The 8755-nt window shown below is 45.7% G+C and overlaps 1 long non-coding RNA gene across 2 annotated transcripts in view; it reads left to right on the top strand.

The window, feature by feature from the left end:
* The window catches only part of LOC111820150 (uncharacterized), a 14701-nt gene extending 6280 nt beyond the window's left edge, over nucleotides 1-8421 (top strand). Inside the window, exons 2-3 of one of the 2 annotated variants that reach the window (XR_002823689.1) lie at nucleotides 7915-8135; nucleotides 8279-8421. This is a non-coding gene — a long non-coding RNA (uncharacterized LOC111820150). Of the gene's footprint in view, nucleotides 1-7914; nucleotides 8136-8248 lie in introns of both variants that reach the window. The other variant, XR_002823690.1, reaches the window with a different exon arrangement.
* The last annotated feature ends 334 nt before the right edge of the window (nucleotides 8422-8755 follow it).

Raw genomic sequence — 8755 nt, 5'->3', positions numbered from 1 at the left:
ACACACACACACACCTGTGATGCTAGTTTCTGATGACAGGGCTGACAGGGCTTAAAGCTTCCTGCTCGTCTCACTCATGAATTTTCAAATTAGAAATAATGTTTACTGAAAATACCATACTTCACTAGATGAAACAACCATCTTCTTTATACAGAGGCGGGGGAACTCAACAGTGCAGGAAGGAGCTGTACATGCTTGGCCAGTTAGAAATTTAAACTCCTCTGATAAAAATATCAGCAGATTCACTCCTTTCCCTCTGTGTTTAAAAAAAAAAAAAAAAAGCTCTAGTTATGAAGAGTGTGAAACCATAAAGACAATGAGAAGAGGCAGATTCCTTTCCGGGGGGAGGGCTCACTTTGCCCTAAGGAAGGATTTGCTGGAATGAGGGGAACGTGTGTGCGCGCGCGCCATGAACATTGTTTGGAGTCTTGGAGCCCTGGTTGCATAGTGGTTAAGATCTTGGCTCCTAACCAAAAGATTGACAGTTCGAATCCACCAGCCTTTTGGAAACCTTATGGGGCAGTCGTGCTCTGTCCTATAGGGTCGCTATGAATCGGAATCAATTCGAGGCAATGGATTTCGTTTTTTTGGGTCTTCCCATTAGGGTAGAAAATTAATTTTCCTCTGACCTTTTCCCATGTAAATTCATTTAAAACCCATTGCCCTTTTAAAGCTCTCCAGAAGGGATCCACTTTGTCTCCTGTGCACCTCCTTCCTGAGGTACCTCTTTCTGCCAGACCCAGTGAAGGCCCTCGGCCCTCCCCACATTGTCAAAACCCCCCTGATGGCCAGACCACAGCTTCCCAGCTCTCCCAGAATGCTGAGTTCTCCATAACTACTTCCTGAGGCCACAGATCTATGGTGCAATAGAGGTCAACATTAGACCCTATCTGATCCAGACAGGCCCAGCGTTCCCCTCTCAGATTCCAGCGGACTGAGGTGTGACATCAAGCATTTCGAAGAGCCCAACCAAAAACCAAACCCATTGCTGTCAAGTTGATTCCAACTCATAGTGACCCTATAGGACAGAGTAGAACTGCCCCATAGGGTTTCCCAGGAGCAGCTGGTAGATTTGAACTGCGAACTGCTGACCTTTTGGTTAGCAGCCGAGCTCTTAACCACTGTGCCACCAGGGCTCCTTGGAGAGCCCAGGCAGTCACTAAAAGCATCAGAAAGTGATGGCTTCGCTGTCGCATCCAGCCATGCTCCTGGCTTCTTCTCCCATCTAGTGGCTCTTACGCTGTAAGAGCTCAGGGACTGGGGTTTTCCTACAAGCCAAGGAGGGCTTCCTGCAGGACAATAATAACCATGCACTTTGCTGTACAAGGAAACCCTGGTGGCATAGTGGTTAAAAGCTATGGCTGTTAACCAAAAGGTCGGCAGTTTGAATCCACTAGGTGCTTCCTGGAAACCCTATGGGACAGTTCTACCCTGTCTACTAGGTGCTTCCTGGAAACCCTATGGGGCAGTTCTACCCTGTCCTTTAGGGTTGCTATGAGTTGGAATCGACTCAATGGCAATGGGTTTGGTTTTTTGGGTTTTGCTGTACAAAGATGTAAATCGTGATCTAGAACCAATGAATTCTCTTTTCCAGTAGGGAGATCAAGTCTCACTGCATCCAGTATGTTTCCACCATCGTGACGAGACCAGCTTTACTGTATCACGCCGACGGTGATACAGTGTTGGCTTGGCCCTTGCTAGCCTCAGTTTCCTTGCCTATAAAATGGGGGTAATAATCATTGGTGAGAGGACTAAACCCAGAAGTGTCAGTAGGGCATTGGGGAAGTGAGGCAGGTTACCCCTATGGGCTACTGGGGCTCTATCCCACTGGAAGCCTGTGGAAGAAGCAGTGTAGGGCACCCCTCAGAATGTCCCACCAGAGAGAGGCAGAAACTGGGCATTTATCCCCCAACTCCCATTCACTGTCAGTTGCAGACTGCTCCTAGGCGTCCACTTGCTGGTACTTCTGGCCACACGTTTGCCAGTCATGTTCTTATAGCCAGAGAAAAACCCTGGGCAGAGAGCCTCAGGTGCTTGCAGCAGAAGCCACCGACATGCACTGGACTTGGACAGGCCAAGAGGTCTCGGGTGGGCCACCGACAGCACCTGCTGCAGTCAACGTCCAGGTCTGCCTCTGGCTGGCGGAGTGAGCGTGGCTCCTGTAGAAAGCAGGGCTTTGAACCTATTTGTTCTATTGCAACCCCTGCTGAGAATCTACATCTCTAACAAGTTCCCCAGAAGTTATACATTTAAGAATCACCTGGGGATCTTGTTAAAATGTAGATTCTGATTCAGTATATCTAGGGTGAAAATGCAAATTCTCAGCAGGGAACTTGTTTGAAATGCAAATTCTCAGCAGGGATTCAGAACCTTACCAAACTGGTTTGAAGCCCTGGTACAAAGTACATGTATTTGACTAGCTGAGTGCTACGGGCCCGTCCTCAGTCAGCCCACATCCTCCAGAGCTGGGCACCATTTAGCTGCCCTTTGGTGGGTCACGTGGTCTCAGGGCTCATCAAGGATGGTGGCCAGGCCTGTTTTGTTCATCTCTGTACCCTTGGTCCCTAGAGCAGTGCTAGCATACACTATGGTCTCAATACATATTGTTTGACTGGCCTGGAGCCCCTGGGTGTTACAAACAGTTAAGTGCTCGGCTGTTAACCAAAAGGTTAGAGGTTCAAGTCCACCCAGAGGCACCTCAGAAGGAAGGGCTGGCGATCTACTTCGAAAAAATCCGCCATTGAAAATCCTATGGAGCACAGTTCCACTCTGACACACATGGGGTCACCATGAATCAGAATTGACTCAGTGGCAACTGGTTGGTTGACCAACGTAGTGACAGAATGGGAAGTGGTGTAGAATGAGGTTACAATAGAGAAACCTAGACATTTCAATCAAAACCCAACCAAGGGACCCCGAGGGATTGGACACGTGGTGACCACCACCTTTCGAGCTGTGTTTATTGTGGTCTATGTGTGCAAGATAATGTTTAAACTTGAAAATATTGGGCTTCAGCTCCGGAAATGGCAGCATGTAGGGGCTAATGAAGTGAACATCTGGGTATCTTGTTACCTTATGTGGCTCAGAGCTGGGCGGCCCCTGCTGACCTGCGCTCCCTGCACTTCTGCTCCAGGTAACAGGCTCTTTCAGCCTCCCACTTTCTGCCCAAACAGTGCCGATTCTTCACTACCACCAGGCAGCTTGGAAACCTGAACAGATCTTCTGTCACAACACATACCAGTCATTTAACAAAATCAAACGGCACTAACGCCCCAAAGGGAGGCCCCTGTGGGCCTGACTCCTGCCCACACGGTCCGTGCCTCCCCGGCATCTCCTCGGACACTTCCCAGAGCTGGCTCCTTCCCTCCTCCTGGGTCCAGGTGAGGGTCGAGGTTACCTTCTGGAGAAAGGCCATCCTCGGCCTGTACTGCTGGCCTTGGTGTCAGATTGTCATCCTGGACCCCGGGTGAATTCAGACCCAGAAAACCAACGGGAGAGAAATGGAAAGACCCACCCCCCCCAAGTGCACCAGCCAGCTAGGCTCGCACGAGCCCTGGGCGTCGAGCCGAGTTGGCTGGCGTCGGGGTCCGGGGTGGGGGCGGGGACGGGGCGCTGCTGTCCGCGGCGCCCCTCGACTCTCCCCTCACCAGCCTAATTGGGAAGCCGCCGGAATCCGCGCCAGCCAATCAGCGAGCGGCTCCGCGGCCTCATTAGCATGCTCTGCGCTTGCTTCCACCTGCCACCAGGGGGCGGCGTCCCACTCCACGTGGACTCGAGAGTCTCAGGTGAGGCGCGTTTCAGGGACCTGCGAGGAGGAGGAACTGTCGCAGCGAGGGTCCCAAGACTAAAGCCTGGGGAAGTGAAAACAGTCCAACAGACTTTGGATCCCAGCCTAAATTGCCGCCGAGTCGTTGAATGACCTTTAGGAAGTTATTGAAACTTTCTAAGGGTCCGTTTCCTCATCTAACAGGAGGAAAACAAATGAGAGGGTGATAATGACACCTGCCTGTCAGGTGCTGTGAGGACTGAATGAATTACCGAGTTAACAAGGGGCAGCAGTCTGTGGATGGTGGTGAAGGATGTTGCTCACCTGCCAGACTGGCCACCTTTGAACTTGGCTTTGCCGCTTAGGGGATTTGGGGAACCTCTCTGGGCTTTATTTTCCTCATTTGATCAGTGAGGATGGTAACAGCACGCTCTTGGGTGTAGATTTTTTTTTATTTAAAGATTACAGAGTTAATACCTATAATAACACTTAGAACCATGCCTGACACAGGCGAGTGCCCAGTGGGCAATAGCTTCTCTGATGTCTCTTGAGACTCTTTTAAATTACCTTATCTAGAGGCTGCACTATTTATATACGTGTGCATATGTATGTAGAGGTATACATGTGTGTAAATATGTAGGTATGTGAGGCATTGGTGGTTCAGTGGAAGAATTCTCCTTTTCCATGCAGGAGCCCTGGATTCAATTCCTGAGCAATGCACCTCTAGCACAGCCACCACCCATCTGTCAGTGGAGGCTTGTGTGTTGCTAGGATGCTGAACAGGTTTCATCAGAGCTTCCAGACTAAGATGGACTAGGAAGAAAGGCCTGGCAGTCTGCTTCCGAAAAATCAGGCATCGAAAATCCTGCAGATCGCAACACTCCAATGCACACCCTATCATGGGGTGGCACAGGACCAGGCTGCATTTCATTTCATTGTACATGGAAGTGAGTCGGGGGGCACCTAGATGGCAGCTGATAACAACAACAGCAGGGACACAGTATAGTTGTATTTCAGTAAGACATCTGTGAACAAAACGAGGAAAAGTGAACTTTGCCCCCTCCCCTCCAGGAAGCTCAAAATCAATCTGCAGCCAACTTGTAGCAGTAGTAGGACTTTACTGCCATTATATCTTTATTCTGTCCAACCTCACCCTATACCTGCCCTCGTCTTGACTCCGTATTTGTTTCCCTTGGCCCTGAGATTTTTTTCAGTAATATTTTATTGTGTTTTCAGTGAAGGTTTACACAGCAGTTTAGGTTCCCTTTCAACAATTTCTACACAAGTTGTTCAGTGACATTGCTTACATTCTTCACAATGCGTCAACATTCTCATTATTTCCATTCTGGTTGTTCCCTTTCCATTAATCTAGTTTTCTTGCCCCCTTACACTATCATCTTTGTTTTAAAGTAATTGTTGACCATTTGGTCTCACACAGGTGATTTTTTTAAAAGAGCACAGTACTTACAGGTGATATTCATTATTTTTTGAACCAGTTTGTTATTTAGCTACAAGGTGACCTCAGGGGTTAGTTTCAGTTCAAAGTCTGAAGAGTATCTCAGGGCAATAGTCTCAGGGAGTCCTCCAGTCTCAACCAGTCCAGTAAGTCTGGGGTTTTTTGTTTTTTTGTTTTTTTGTTTTTTTTTTTGAAATTTGAGATTCTGTTCCATATTTTTCTCCCATTCTGTTATGGTCCATCTATTGTAGCCCTGATTAAAACAGTTGGTAGTGGTAGCTGGGCACCATCTAGTTCTTCTGGTCTCCAAGTAAATGAGGCCATGGTTCATGTAGACTATTTGTCATGTAGACTAATTTCTTCTTAGAGTCTTTGGTTTCCTTCTTTCTCTTTTTTCATGGCTACCACTCTAGATAAGTAGAGACCAGTAGCTGTGTCTTAGATGGCCACTCAGAAGCTTTTAAGACTCTAGACCCTACTCACCAAATTAGGATGTAGAACATAACCTAACTATATTATGCCAGATATCCCATGAGACTATGTCTTAATCCTTCATACCCAGAAATCCAATCCTTTGAGGCGTTTGGTTATATCTAAGAAGTATCTGTAATGGTCTCCCCTATGGGCTTTATTATATATATGAATACATGTGCATATAGTCACATGATGCATATACATATACATTTGCATATACCTATATATACACATATATACCTACCTATACATGTATAGAAAACCAAAAACCAAACCCGTTGCCATCGAATCAATTCTGATGTATAGTGACCCTATAGGACAGAGTAGAACTGTCCCGTAGGGTTTCCAAAGAGCAGCTAGTGAATTCAAACTGCTGACCTTTTGGTTAGCAGCCAAGCTCCTAACCACTGCACCACCAGGGCTCCTATATACATATATGCCTACATATATACATATAAACCCACACATGTATTTTTTGGTTCCCTTGGCCCTGATTTTTAATTCATAGTTTGCCATTTTATTTTTATGCATCTCCCTTATGTCTCATTGAATCAAGGAGACATGGTATAAATCATAATAGATCAGAGGAGAACTAACTTAAATAGTTTCATGGCTGAATGACCATACCCCCAATTCCTCATGAGTGGATCAGTCCTGGCATAGAGATGGGTCTCTATGCATGTCACAAGATTCATCTGAAACTGCATCCTGTTAAAAATCTCAAATGGTGACTTGGATGTCAACACTGATGACACAATGTATATGTTTTCAAACAAAGATGCGAAAGAATGGCTAATTAGAAAACAGTATTTGCATCCAAAAGTTTTTGCCAGTGTCAGCTAATCCAGCGTGCCTTCAAGAACCAATGAGACGTCCGCACTGAGTCAGCATCTCTGGATTAAACGACAGTGTTAGGATTTTCAACTGCTGTCAAAAGTCATACAAATTAGTCATGTGGATTTCTCCTTGAGAAATTTCTCATTTGACCTGTCTTAGTCTATAACAGGTATCTAGTGCTGCTATAACAGAAATACCACAAGTGGATGGTGTTAACAAAGAGAAATTTATTCTCTCACAATCTAGTAGGCTACAAGTCCAAATTCAGGACACCAGCTCCAGAGGAAGGCTTTCTCTCTGTCAGCTCTGGAGGAAGGTCCTTGTCATCAGTCTTCCTCTGGTCAAGGAGCTTCTCAGCACAGGGACTCCGGGTCCAAAGGACACGCTATACTCCCAGCACTTCTTTCTTGTTGGTTTGAAGTCCGCAGTCTCTCTGCTTGCTTCCCTTTTTTATATCTCAAAAGAGATGGGCTTAAAACACAATCTAATCTTGTAGATTGAGTCCTGCCTCATTAACATAACTGCCGCCTATCATACCTCGTTAACATCATAGAGGTAGGATTTACAACACATAGAAAAATCACATCAGATGACAAAATGGCAGACAATGATGCAATACTGGGAATCATAGCCTAGCAAAGTTGACAGGTATTTTTGGAGAACACAATTCAATCCATGACATGACCAAAAACTGTTGTCAAGGTATTGTCCATTCTGCCTCTTTACCATGTGCCACAGGAGAAATTTATTTCAAAGTTTAGGACCAAGAAAAACTCAGTCTTCCCCGCCCCCCAAGAAAAGAATATTTCATTTTTCCGGGACAAGAGAGAAATGTATCGTATTTCCTTCTTCATCTTGGCCACCAAGACACTTTGAATCTGGCATTATGCTCCCTTCAGCAGCTGGAATGAAACAGTTCTAATTTTCTCCACTCTTTTGTTATTTGAATTCATATACCATTGGTCTTATTTTTGGACTTTTTTCTTTGGGTAACCACAACAACCCCTGTTTTGGAATGAATTGGAATATGTTGTTGTTAGATGCTGTTGAGTCAATTTTGGTTCATAGTGACCCCATGTGACAGAATAGAACTGCCCCATAGGGTTTTCTTGACTGTAATCTTTATGGAAGCAAATCGCTGGGTCCCTCTCCCGCAGAGTAGGTTTGAACCGTCAACCTAATGGTTAGCAGCAGAGCACTTAACCATTTGCACCACCAGGACAAATTTATAAGTATATTTTAAAATATTTAAATAGTGAATGGGAGATGGCTTAATGAATTAGACAAGGTGAGGGAGAAAGAAAAAATGAACAGTCTCAAAAGTCTTCAAGATTTGTATTTATCAAAATGAGTTTTTGAAACTACATTGTTTTATTTTTAGTCCAAGATACTTCTTAGAGGAAGAACAGTCTGGTGAAGATGTACTTGACTTTGATAAATGTCATCTTGCTATCCTTACAAGACAATTTCTGAGAGCACCTCTGGCCATCCAAATCAATCGTCTAGGCTCAGTAGTAAAAGGATGTCCTCCCGGCGAGCCTGCCCTTCTGCTCTCCAACCTGCATCTCCATTTCCAGAAAGAAACTACTTTGACTCCCAGAGGTGAGCCAGCGAGTGAGGGGGAGTGGATGGTGCCGGGACTTTGGGGGTGGCCTGTAGAATGATCTGACCTAAGACCTCCTGCTCACTCCCATTCTGCTATCCTCTGATAAAAGATGTTTCCCCTTCATCCTTTCCATCCTGAGGAATGGAGTTCCTGCAATGAATCCAGGGCAGACACTTCCCAGAACCACTTACTGGAAATTATCAAAGGCAAATATTGCAGTGCTGCCGCTTCTTCTCACCCACTTCCCTGGAAGATCCCACGACGGTGCCTCCCTGAAACCAGACTCAAGTGAGTTCTGCTGAATAATATTGACATCTCTGCTTTTATAAGGTTTTTCTACCACTATTAAAGCAATATAGGAACCCTCATGGTGCAGTGGGTACGCTCTCAGCTGCTAACCAAAAGGTCGATGGTTCAAACTCACCAGCCACTCTTCTGGAAAAAGATGTGGCAGTCTGCGTCTGTAAAGATTACAGCCTTGGGAATCCCCTGGGGTAGTTCTACTCTGCCCTACAGGATCGTTATAAGTTGGTTTGATTAAAGTAATACACATGTTCTTTACGGTGTTGTGGACTGAATTGTGTTGAAATAAGTGTTGAAATCCTATTCCTGTACC

This window comes from Trichechus manatus, unplaced genomic scaffold (genome assembly GCF_000243295.1).
Source record: "Trichechus manatus latirostris isolate Lorelei unplaced genomic scaffold, TriManLat1.0 scaffold00028, whole genome shotgun sequence".
NCBI lineage: Eukaryota > Metazoa > Chordata > Mammalia > Sirenia > Trichechidae > Trichechus > Trichechus manatus.
Note: the sequence above shows the minus strand (reverse complement) of the source record. Positions and strands in the feature narration are given on the sequence as shown.